This window comes from Arachis hypogaea, chromosome 15 (assembly GCF_003086295.3).
Source record: "Arachis hypogaea cultivar Tifrunner chromosome 15, arahy.Tifrunner.gnm2.J5K5, whole genome shotgun sequence".
NCBI classification, from domain to species: Eukaryota; Viridiplantae; Streptophyta; class Magnoliopsida; order Fabales; family Fabaceae; genus Arachis; species Arachis hypogaea.
In genome coordinates this window covers 130566181-130577834 of record NC_092050.1, presented here as the reverse complement: position 1 = coordinate 130577834, position 11654 = coordinate 130566181, and the positions used below count along the sequence as shown (strand labels likewise).

The window sequence follows — 11654 nt, the reverse complement described above, 5'->3', positions numbered from 1 at the left end:
TTTTCAAAAATATATTTTTCTTCAAAATTTTTAAGAATGAATTCTAGTGTTTCATGATGATTTGTTGAATCTTGGCTGGCTGTAAGCCATGTCTAATCTCTTGGACCGGGGTTTCAACTTATCATTACAAGAGCTTGTTGATCTTCACCCATTTGGCAGTTACACACTTAGTTGTTGTATACATGGGAGGTATCAATATCTGCTGAAGCTTGGCTGGCCATTGGCCATGTCTAGTGTTTTGGACTGGAGCTTTCACTGAAAGCTTGGCTGGCTAGTGAGCCATGTCTAATTCCTGGACCGGAGCTTTAGACTAACATTGCAAGATTCCTGGAATTCCTATTAAAAATTTTGAAATCCTTATTTTTCTTTTTCAACATAATTTTCAAAAAATATACAAAAAAATTAATAAAATCATAAAAACCAAAAATAATTTTGTGTTTCTTGTTTGAGCCTAGTGTCAAATTTTAAGTTTGGTGTCAATTGCATGTTTATCTCTTTCTTGCATCTTTCGAAAATTCATGCATTATGTTCTTCATGATCTTCAAGTTGTTCTTGATGAATTTCTTTGTTTGATCTTTGCATTTTCTTGTTGTATGTCTTTTCTTGTTTTTCATATGCATTTTCAATTTGTTAGTGTCTATACACGAAAAATTTTTAAGTTTGGTGTCTTGCATGTTTTTCTTTTCTTAAAAATTTTCAAAAATAAGTTCTTGATGTTCATCATGATCTTCAAAGTGTTCTTGGTGTTCATCTTGACATTCATAGTGTTCTTGCATGCATCATGTGTTTTGATCTAAAATTTTCATGCATTGAGTCTTTTTATTATTTTTCTCTCTCATCATTAGAAATTCAAAAATCAAAAAATATCTTTCCCTTATTCTCTCATAAATTTTCGAAAATTTGAGTTGACTTTTTCAAAACTTTTTAAAATTTAGTTGTTTCTTATGAGTCAAGTCAAATTTTCAATTTAAAAACCTTATCTTTTTCAAATCTTTTTCAAAAATCAAATCTTTTTATTTTTCTTTCATAATTTTCGAAAATTTCAAATTGATTTTCAAAAATCTTTTTCTTATTTTGTTTCATAATTTCAAAATCTTTACAAACAATTAATGTGATTGATTCAAAACATTTTTAAGTTTGTTACTTGCCTAGTAAGAAAGGTTCAATCTTTAAATTTTAAAATCATATCTTTTTGTTTCTTGTTAGTCAAGTAATCAACTTTAATTTTCAAAATCAAATCTTTTTTAATTTATTTTTCAAATCTTTTTCAAAATAAGTCTTAATCACATCTTTTTCAAAATTTATTTCAAAATCTTTTCTAACCTCTTATCTTTTCAAAATTTGATTTTCAAATCTTTTTCAATTAACCACTTAACTTTTTGTTTGATTCTTATCTTTTTCAAAACTACCTAACTAACTCTCTTTCTCTAATTTTCGAAAATCCCTTCCCTCTTTTTCAAAATTCAATTTTAATTAACTAATTGTTTTAAATTTTAATTTTTCTTTCTAACTTTTGAATTTTAACTTTAATTTTAAAATAAAGACAAAAATATTTCTATTTTATTTTGTTTAATTTTCGAATTCTTCCCTTCCATCTCCTTCAAATTATTTATTCATTTACTAACACTTATCTTCATCTCAAAATTCGAACCCTCCTTTCCTCTTGGTGTTCGAATTTCTCTTCTTCTATTCTTTTCTTCCTCTACTTACATAAGGAATCTCTATACTGTGACATAGAGGATTTCATATTTTCTTTTTTGTTTTCTTCTTTTTCATATGAGCAGGAACAAGGATAAGAACATTCTTGTTGAGGCTGATCCTGAACCTGAAAGGACTCTGAAGAGGAAGCTAAGGGAAGCTAAAGCACAATTCTCTGGAGAAAATCTGACAGAAATTTTCGAAAAAGAAGGAGATATGGCCGAAAATAATGACAATGCAAGGAAGATGCTTGGTGAATTTACTGCACCAAATTTCAATTTACATGGAAGAAGCATCTCAATCCCTACCATTGGAGCAAACAATTTTGAGCTTAAACCTCAATTAGTTTCTCTGATGCAACAGAACTACAAGTTTTATGGACTTCCATCTGAAGATCCTTTTCAGTTCTTAACTGAATTCTTGCAGATCTGTGATACTGTTAAGACCAATGGGGTTGATCCCGAGGTCTACAGGCTTATGCTTTTCCCTTTTGCTGTAAGAGACAGAGCTAGAATATGGTTAGACTCTCAACCTAAAGACAGCCTGAACTCTTGGGATAAGCTGGTCATGGCTTTCTTAGCCAAGTTCTTTCCTTCTCAAAAGCTGAGTAAGCTTAGAGTGGATGTTCAAACCTTCAGGCAAAAAGAAGGTGAATCCCTCTATGAAGCTTGGGAGAGATACAAGCAACTGACCAAAAAGTGTCCATCTGACATGCTTTCAGAATGGACCATCCTGAATATATTCTATGATGGTCTGTCTGAGTTATCAAAGATTTCATTGGACCATTCTACAGGTGGATCCATTCACCTAAAGAAATTGCCTGCAGAAGCTCAGGAACTCATTGACATGATTGCTAATAACCAGTTCATGTACACTTCTGAGAGGAATCCTGTAAGTAATGGGACGCCTCAGAGGAAGGGAGTTCTTGAGATTGATGCTCTGAATGCCATATTGGCTCAGAATAAAATATTGACTCAGCAAGTCAATATGATCTCTCAGAGTCTGAATGGATTGAAGGAATCATCCAACAATACTATAGAGGCATCTTCTGAAGAAGAAGCTTATGATCCTGAGAACCCTGCAATAGCAGAGGTGAATTACATGGGTGAACCCTATAGAAATACCTATAATCCCTCATGGAGAAATCATCCAAACTTCTCATGGAAGGATCAACAAAAGCCTCAACAAGGCTTTAATAATGGTGGAAGAAACATGTTTAGCAATAGCAAGCCTTTTCCATCATCAACTCAACAACAGACAGAGAATTCTGAGCAGAATCCATCTAGCTTAGCAATATAGTCTCTGATATATCTAAGGCCACCCTAAGTTTTAGGAATGAAACAAGGTCCTCCATTAGAAATTTGGAGGCACAAGTGGGCCAGCTGAGTAAAAGGGTCCCTGAAACTCCTCCTAGTACTCTCCCAAGCAATACAGAAGAAAATCCAAAGAGAGAGTGCAAGGCTATTGATTTAACCATCATGGCCGAACCTACAAGGGAGGAGGAGGACGTGAATCCTAGTGAGGAAGACCTCCTGGGACGTTCAGTGACCAATAAGGAGTTTTCCTTTGAGAAACCAAAGGAATCTGAGGCTCAACTAGAGACCATAGAGATTCTATTGAACCTCCTTCTGCCCTTCATAAGCTCTGATGAGTATTCTTCTTCTGAAGAGAATGAAGATGTTACTGAAGAGCAAGTTGCTAAGTACCTTGGTGCAATCATGAAGCTGAATGCCAAATTATTTGGTAATGAGACTTGGGAAGATGAACCTCCCTTGCTCACCAATGAACTAAATGCATTGGATAGGCAGAAATTACCTCAAAAGAAATAGGATCCTGGTAAATTCCTAATTCCCTGTAACATAGGCACCATGACCTTTGAAAAGGCTCTGTGTGACCTGGGGTCAGGAATAAACTTAATGCCACTCTCTGTAATGGAGAAACTGAGAATCTTTGAGGTACAGGCTGCCAATTTCTCATTAGAGATGGCAGACAAATCCATGAAAATGGCTTATGGACAAGTAGAGGATGTGTTAGTAAAGGTAGAAAGCCTTTACATCCCTGCTGATTTCATAATCCTAGACACTGGGAAGGATGATGATGAATCCATCATTCTTGGAAGACCCTTTCTAGCCACAGCAAAAGCTGTGATTGATGTGGACAGAGGAGAGTTGATCCTTCAACTGAATGAGGACAACCTTGTGTTTAAAACTCAAGGATCTCCTTCTGTAACCATGGAGAAAAAGCATGAAAAGCTTCTCTCACTGCAGAGTCAACCAAAGCCCCCACATTCAAACTCTAAGTTTGGTGTTGGGAGGCCATAACCAAACTCTAAGTTTGGTGTGGAACCCCCACATTCAAACTCTAAGTTTGGTGTTGGGAGGTCCCAACAATGCTCTGAACATCTGTGAGGCTCTATGAGAGCTCACTGTCAAGCTATTGACATTAAAGAAGCGCTTGTTAGGAGGCAACCCAATGTTATTTAATTTTATTTTTATTGTTATTTCGTGTTTTATTAGGTTGATGATCATGTGGAGTCACAAAAACTACTGAAAAATTAAAAACAGAATGAAAAATAGTATTAAAAATAGCACACCCTGGAGGAGGAGCATTATGGCATTTAAATGCCAGAAACTAGCATTTGTCTGGCATTTAACGCCAGAAAGAAACATCAAGCTGGCGTTAAACGCCAGAAACAAGCACCATACTGGTGTTTAACGCAAGAACAGAGCATGGAGTTGGCGTTAAACACCAAAAACAAGCAGCAAGCTGGCGTTTAACGCCAGGCATGCATGCTAAGGGTGTTTTACACGCTTAATTGGAGCAGGGATGTTAAGTCCTTGACCCCACTGGATCTGTGGACCCCACAGGATCCCCATCTACCCCCCTCTTTCTTCTCTTGCTCGAGGACGAGCAAAGATTTTAAGTTTGGTGTGGTAAAAGCATTGCTTTTTTTTTTCCATAACCATTAATGGCACCTAAGGCCAGAGAAACCTCAAGAAAGAGGAAAGGGAAGGCAATTGCTTCCACCTCCGAGTCACGAGAGATGGAGAGATTCATCTCAAGGGTCCATAGCTTAGTAGTAGAGCATTTGACTGCACATCAAGAGAGCCCACTCATGGACCTCAACAAAGAGCTATGAGGGAGGAGCAACAAAGACAAGGAAGAGACATAGAGGAGCTCAAAAGCACCATTGGTTCTTCAAGAAGAGAAAGGCGCCACCCTCACTAAGGTGGACCCGTTCCTTAATCTCCTTGTTCTTATTTTTCTATTTTTTGTTTACTATGCTTTATGTTTTGTGTCTTTACTACATGCTCATTAGTATTTAAGTGTATATGCCTTAAAGCTATGAATGCCCTATGAATCCATCACCTCTCTTAAATGAAAAATGGTCTAAAAACAAAAGAACAAGAAGTACATAGTTTCGAATTCATCCTTGAAACTAGTTTAATTATTTTGATGTGGTGACAATAATTTTTGTTTTCTGAATGAATGCTTGAACAGTGCATATGTCTTTTGAATTCGATGTTTATGAATGTTAAATATGTGGGCTCTTGAAAGAATGATGAAAAGGAGAAATGTTATTTGATAATCTGAAAAATCATAAAAATTGATTCTTGAAGCAAGAAAAAGCAGTGAATATAAAGCTTGTAGAAAAAAAAAAGAAAAATAGCGAAAAAACAGAAAAAAAAGAAAAAGCAAGGAGAAAAAGCCAATAGCCCTTAAAACCAAAAGGCAAGGGTAATAAAAAGGATCCAAGGCTTTGAGCATCAGTGGATAGGAGGGCCTAAAGGAATAAAATCCTTGCCTAAGCGGCTAAACCAAGCTATCCCTAACCATGTGCTTGTGGCGTGAAGGTGTCAAGTGAAAACTTGAGACTGAGCGGTTAAAGTCAAGGTCCAAAGCAAAAAAAAAAAAAGAGAGTGTGCTTAAGAACCCTGGACACCTCTAATTGGGGACTTTAGCAAAGCTGAGTCACAATCTGAAAAAGTTCACCCAGTTATGTGTCCGTGGCATTTATGTATCCGGTGGTAATACTGGAAAACAAAGTGCTTAGGGCCACGACCAAGACTCATAAAGTAGCTGTGTTCAAGAATCAACATACTGAACTAGGAGAATCAATAACACTATCTGAACTCTAAGTTTCTATAGATGCCAATCATTCTGAACTTAAATGGATAAAGTGAGATGCCAAAACTATTCAAGAGGCAAAAAGCTACTAGTCCCGCTCATCTGATTGGAGCTAAGTTTCATTGATATTTTGGAATTTATAGTATATTCTCTTCTTTTTATCCTATTTGATTTTCAGTTGCTTGGGGACAAGCAACAATTTAAGTTTGGTGTTGTGATGAGCGGATAATTTATACGCTTTTTGGCATTGTTTTTACATAGTTTTTAATATGATTTAGTTAGTTTTTAATATATTTTTATTAGTTTTTAATTAAAAATCACATTTCTGGACTTTACTATGAGTTTGTGTGTTTTTCTGTGATTTCAGGTATTTTCTGGCTGAAATTGAGGGACTTGAGCAAAAACCAGATTCAGAGGTTGAAGAAGGACTGCAGATGCTGTTGGATTCTGACCTCCCTACACTCAAAGTAGATTTTCTGGAGCTACAGAACTCCGAATGGCGCGGTCTCAATTGCGTTGGAAAGTAGACATCTAGGGCTTTCCAGCAATATATAATAGTTCATACTTTGCCTGAGTTTAGACGATGCAAACTGGCATTCAACGCCAGTTCCATGTTGCATTCTGGAGTTAAACGCTAGAAACAGGTTGCAAAGTGGAGTTAAACGCCATAAACAGGTTACAAACTGGCGTTCAACTCCAAGAGAAGCCTTTACACATGTAAAGCTCAATGCTCAGCCCAAGCACACACCAAGTTGGCCCCGGAAATGGATTTCTGCATCATTTACTCATTTCTGTAAACCCTAGTAACTAGTTTAGCATAAATAGGACTTTTTACTATTGTATTTACATCTTTGGATCATCTTTGGATTATCTTTCGATCCTTTGATAACATTTTGGGGGCTGGCCTCTCGGCCATGCCTGGACCTTGTTCTTATGTATTTTCAACGGTAGAGTTTCTACACACCATAGATTAAGGTGTGGAGCTCTGCTGTTCCTCATGAATTAATGCAAAGTACTATTATTTTTCTATTCAATTCAAGCTTATTCCTATTCTAAGATGTTCATTCGCACCCAAGAATATGATGAATGTGATCATTATGTGACGCTCATCACCATTCTCACCTATGAACGCGTGCCTGACAACCACTTCCGTTCTACATGAAGACGAGATAGAATGAGTATCTCTTGGATATCTAATATAGGGGACCGAGTCCGAGATATTAGAATCTTCGTGGTATAAGTTAGAACCTATGGATGGCCATTCCCGAGATCCGAAAAGTCTAAACCTTGTCTGTGGTATTCCGAGTAGGATCTGGGAAGGGATGGCTATGACGTGCTTCAAACTCGCGAGTGCTGGGCGTAGTGACAGACGCAAAAGGATAGTAAATCCTATTCCAGTATGATCGAGAACCGACAGATGATTAGCCATGCAGTGACATTGCATTGGACCATTTTCACAGAGAGGATGGGATGTAGCCATTGACAACGATGATGCCCTACATACAGCTTGCCATGGAAAGGAGTATGAAGGATTAGATGAAGACAATAGGAAAGCAGAGAATCAGAAGGAATAATGCATCTCCATACGCTTATCTGAAATTCTCACCAATGAACTACATAAGTACCTCTATCCTATATTTTATTTATATTTTAATTATCAATTCACCATAACCATTTGAATCCGCCTGACTGAGATTTACAAGGTGACCATAGCTTGCTTCAAGCCGACAATCTCCGTGGGATTGACCCTTACTCACGTAAGGTTTATTACTTGGACGACCCAGTGCACTTGCTGGTTAGTTGTGCGAAGTTGTGACAAAGAAATAAGATTGCGATTGTACGTACCAAGTTGTTGGTGCCATTGAGATCACAATTTTTTGCACCAACCCTGAATCTGAAAGATTCTTTAGAAGATGTTTACAGCAAGCTCAAGCTAGCAAAGCCAAAGGTAGCCTCATGGAAGCTCTTGAGCAAGAATATGAAGACACAACAATGGCAGCTAATCCAGAAGCTAGAGGAGACGCAAAAAAATTCTTTGGATCTTACACTGCACCCAATTCTGACTTCTATGGGCACAACATCTCCATCCCTGCCTTTGGTACAAACAACTTTGAGCTTAAGCCTCAACTGGTCACTCTAGTACAACAGAATTGCCAGTTTTATGGACTTTCGCACGAGGACCCCAACAAATTTATCTCTGACTTCCTGCAGATCTGTGACATTGTCAAGACTAATGGAGTAGATCTAAAAGTTTAGAAGTTCATGCTCTTCCCCTTTGTTGTAAGGGACAAAGCTAGGCTATGGCTGGATTCTCAGCTTAAGGAGAGCCTGGACACTTGGGAGAAGGCGGTCAATAGATTCTTGACCAAGTTCTTTCAACCTCAGAAGCTAAGCAAGCTTAGGGTGGAAGTTCAGACCTTCATACAAAAAGAGGGTGAATCCCTCTATGAAGCTTGGGAGAGATACAAGCAGTTGATCAGGAGATGTCCTCCTGACATGATCTCAAAGTGGACCATGTTAGAGATCTTCTATGATGGTCTCTCTGAAATGTCCAAGATGGCACTGGACCACTCTGCTGGTGGCTCACTCCACATGAAGAAGACGCATGAGAAGGCGCAGGACCTCATAGACATGGTTGCTAGTAACCAATACATGTACACTTCTGATAGGAACCCTGTGAACAATGGGGCGGCTTAGAAGAAAGGAGTCATGGAGGTAGACACATTAGACGCCATCTTGGCTCAAAATAAGCTCATGTCCCAGTAAATCAATATGATCTCTCAACACTTGAGTGGGGGCACAAAGCTCAGCTGCTTACTCCCCAGAGACAGCTTATGAAGTGGATACTGGTGACTACGCCTGGACCACAATAGAGGATGTGAACTACATGGAAAACTCCTTCAGAAACTCTAATAACAATCCCTACTCGAATACTTTCAATCAGGGATGGAAGAACCATCCTAACTTTGGGTGGAAAGATCAGTAGAAGGCTCAACAAGGCTTCAACAGCAATCAGGGTGGAATAAACTAGAACAAGTTCAACAACATACCATTCCAACCCTTTCAATAGCAGATGGAGACTCCTATATGAAGCCTCTCTAACCTGGCTACTATAGTCTCTAACCTCTCCAAGACCACTCATAGTTTCATGGCAGAAACTAGGTCATCCATAAGGAACTTGGAGATTCAGGTAGGTTAACTGAGCAAGAGGATCTTAGGGGCCCCCTCCAACACTCTTCCAAGCAACACGGAAGCGAACCCTAAGGAAGAGTGCAAAGCCCTTACCATGGAGGCAGAGGCTGAACTTAAGAAAGAGCTTACTCCTGAAAAATTGAAGGAGATCAAGGCTCAGGAGGAGACTGAGAGTGTCACCATGCACGTCCCCATGAGAATGGAAGAGCCTAAAGACCAACCATCTCCAGACGTGCAAGAGGAACCTAAGGAGGAGCAACTTGCTCGGTTCTTGGCAATCCTCAGAAAGCTGCAAGTCAATATCTCTATTACAGAGGCATTGGAGAAGAAACCCCCTTATATGTCTGACAAACCCCAATTTGACGGTTTATTTTGCATTGAATTTAGAGTATTTTGATAACCTTTGTCACATTTAGCCTAGGAATTAGCATGATTTTGTTATCTCTCCGATATTTGTGCTTAAGTGTAAAAAAACATGCTTTTTAAGCCTTATTTTGAGGAATTCTAGTTCTTCTTTGATTCCATAAGATGCCTTGATGTGCTTGCTAGTAATTCCAGGATTAAAATAGGCTAGGCATGGATCAAAGGAAGCAAGGAAGGAAGCATACAAGTGGAGAGAAGCATAAAAAGTCAAAGAAGCAAAGTCAGCCATGCACGCGCACGCACACAAGGCGCTCGCGCGCACATCGCAGAATTAGCCAGGGACGCGCACGCGTACCGTGCGCCCTCGCGTCGATGAGGGCACATGACCTCACTAATGCAACACGTGCCTGGCGATTTGAGAGGGTTTCTGAACCCATTTTTGGCGCCAAATTGCTAAGGGAAAGGAATAAAAGGATGGAGGATTAAGGGGAAGGCATCATCATCATTATCATCACCTTTTGACATAAAATCACTTTTAGTTTAGAGTTTTAGAGAGAGAAGCTCTCACTTCTCTCTAGAATTAGGATTAGGATTAGGTTTAGTTCTTAGATCTAGGTTTTTAATCTTTGCTTTCTTCCACCTCTATCTCTCAATTCCTTGTAGTTACATTCAATCTTCTTCTATCCCTTTGATTGTAATTTCCTTTATGTTGTTCTCATACTTTGTTGTAGATCTAGTATTGTTCCTTCTACATTCTTCCAATTCAATAAGAGGTAATTCATAATAAATGTGTCTTTTTTGCTTTTCTATTGTTGATCTCTTGTTTTTTTTGTAGTTGTAGATTCCTTTAATTCTTGCATTTAATAATGTTTACTCCTCTTGCACTTTATGTGTTTGTTAAAATGTCTCTTTTAGTTTTAGTGTATATTTAGTTCCTCTTGGCCTAGGTAGAGTAATTAGTGACACTTGAGCTATCTAATTCCTTTGTTGATTGATAATTGGAGAGATTGCTAATTGGTTTGGAATGCACTAAAGCTAGTCTATCCTTGGAAGTTGGCTAGGACTTGTGGCTCAAGTCAATTCATCCACTTGACTTTCCTTTAATTAGTAAGGGTTAACTAAGTGGTAGCAATGAACAATTCTCATCACAATTGAGAAGGATAACTAGGATAGGACTTCTAGTTCTCACACCTTTCCAAGAGCCGTTTATAGTTTTTAGTTTATTTTCATTGCCATTTACTTTTCATGCTTCTTATCCAAAACCCCAAAATAACTCATAACCAATAACAAGACACTTCATTACAATTCCTAGGGAGAACGACCCGAGGTCCAATACTTCGGTTTATAAATTTTAGGGGTTTGTACTAGTGACAAACAACTTTTTGTATGAAAGGATTAGTGATTGGTTTAGAAGCTATACTTGCAACGAGAATTCATTTATGAAATTCTAAACCGTCAAATATCCATTCATCAATGTCCTATCTGAACAATACCATCTTAGAGACGACAGCCCTGAAGGAAGATGAGAGGGTGATACTGATCAAGGAATGCAGCACCCTGATCCAGAAAAAGCTGCCTCTGAAGATGCCATATCCTAGAAGCTTCCTGATTCCCTGTACTATAGGGACCATTACTTTTGAAAAGACACTGTGCGACCTTGGCTCAAGCATCAATCTCATGCCTCTCTCTGTGATGAAGAAGCTTCGAATCCAGGAGGTTCTGTCCACTAGAATCTCACTAGAGATGGCAGATATGTCCTTGAAACGGACAAATGACATGGTGGAAAACGTTCTTGTAAAGGTTGATGACCTTTTCCTCCCTGCGGATTTCGTGATACTAGACACTGGGGAGGACAGAGACGACTCCATCATCCTTGGAAGGACTTTTCTTGCTACTGAAATGGCCTTAATTGATGTGGAAAAAGGAGAGTTGGTCCTGAGGTTGAATGGGGATCATATTTTGTTTAAAATCCCAAACCCTCACTCTTCCTCAGATAAAGGAGGTACTACTGTGCACCACTTAGTGTTCCAACCTTCTCTTTCAGTAGAGAGCATTACAGAGCCCCCTAACATTAAATCTAAGTTTGGTGTTAGGCACCCATCACCATCTACTGAGGAAGGAGGTACGAAGAAGAAAGTACCCAAGGCCTGGAGGAATAAGAAGATTCCAACTGAAGACTTCTCACCTGGCATGAGAATTATCTTCACTAAGAGCCCAGTCATTCCACACACAGTAAGCCGGATCCTGTCTCTGGAACATATTGACTTAATCCA

The 11654-nt window shown here is 38.6% G+C and overlaps 1 non-coding gene across 1 annotated transcript; it reads right to left on the bottom strand.

The window, feature by feature from the left end:
- Window positions 1-8220: 8220 nt before the first annotated feature.
- On the bottom strand, window positions 8221-8324 carry LOC112752606 (small nucleolar RNA R71). The gene has a single exon (XR_003177034.1). It is a non-coding gene; the product is annotated as a small nucleolar RNA R71 (small nucleolar RNA).
- Window positions 8325-11654: the final 3330 nt, after the last annotated feature.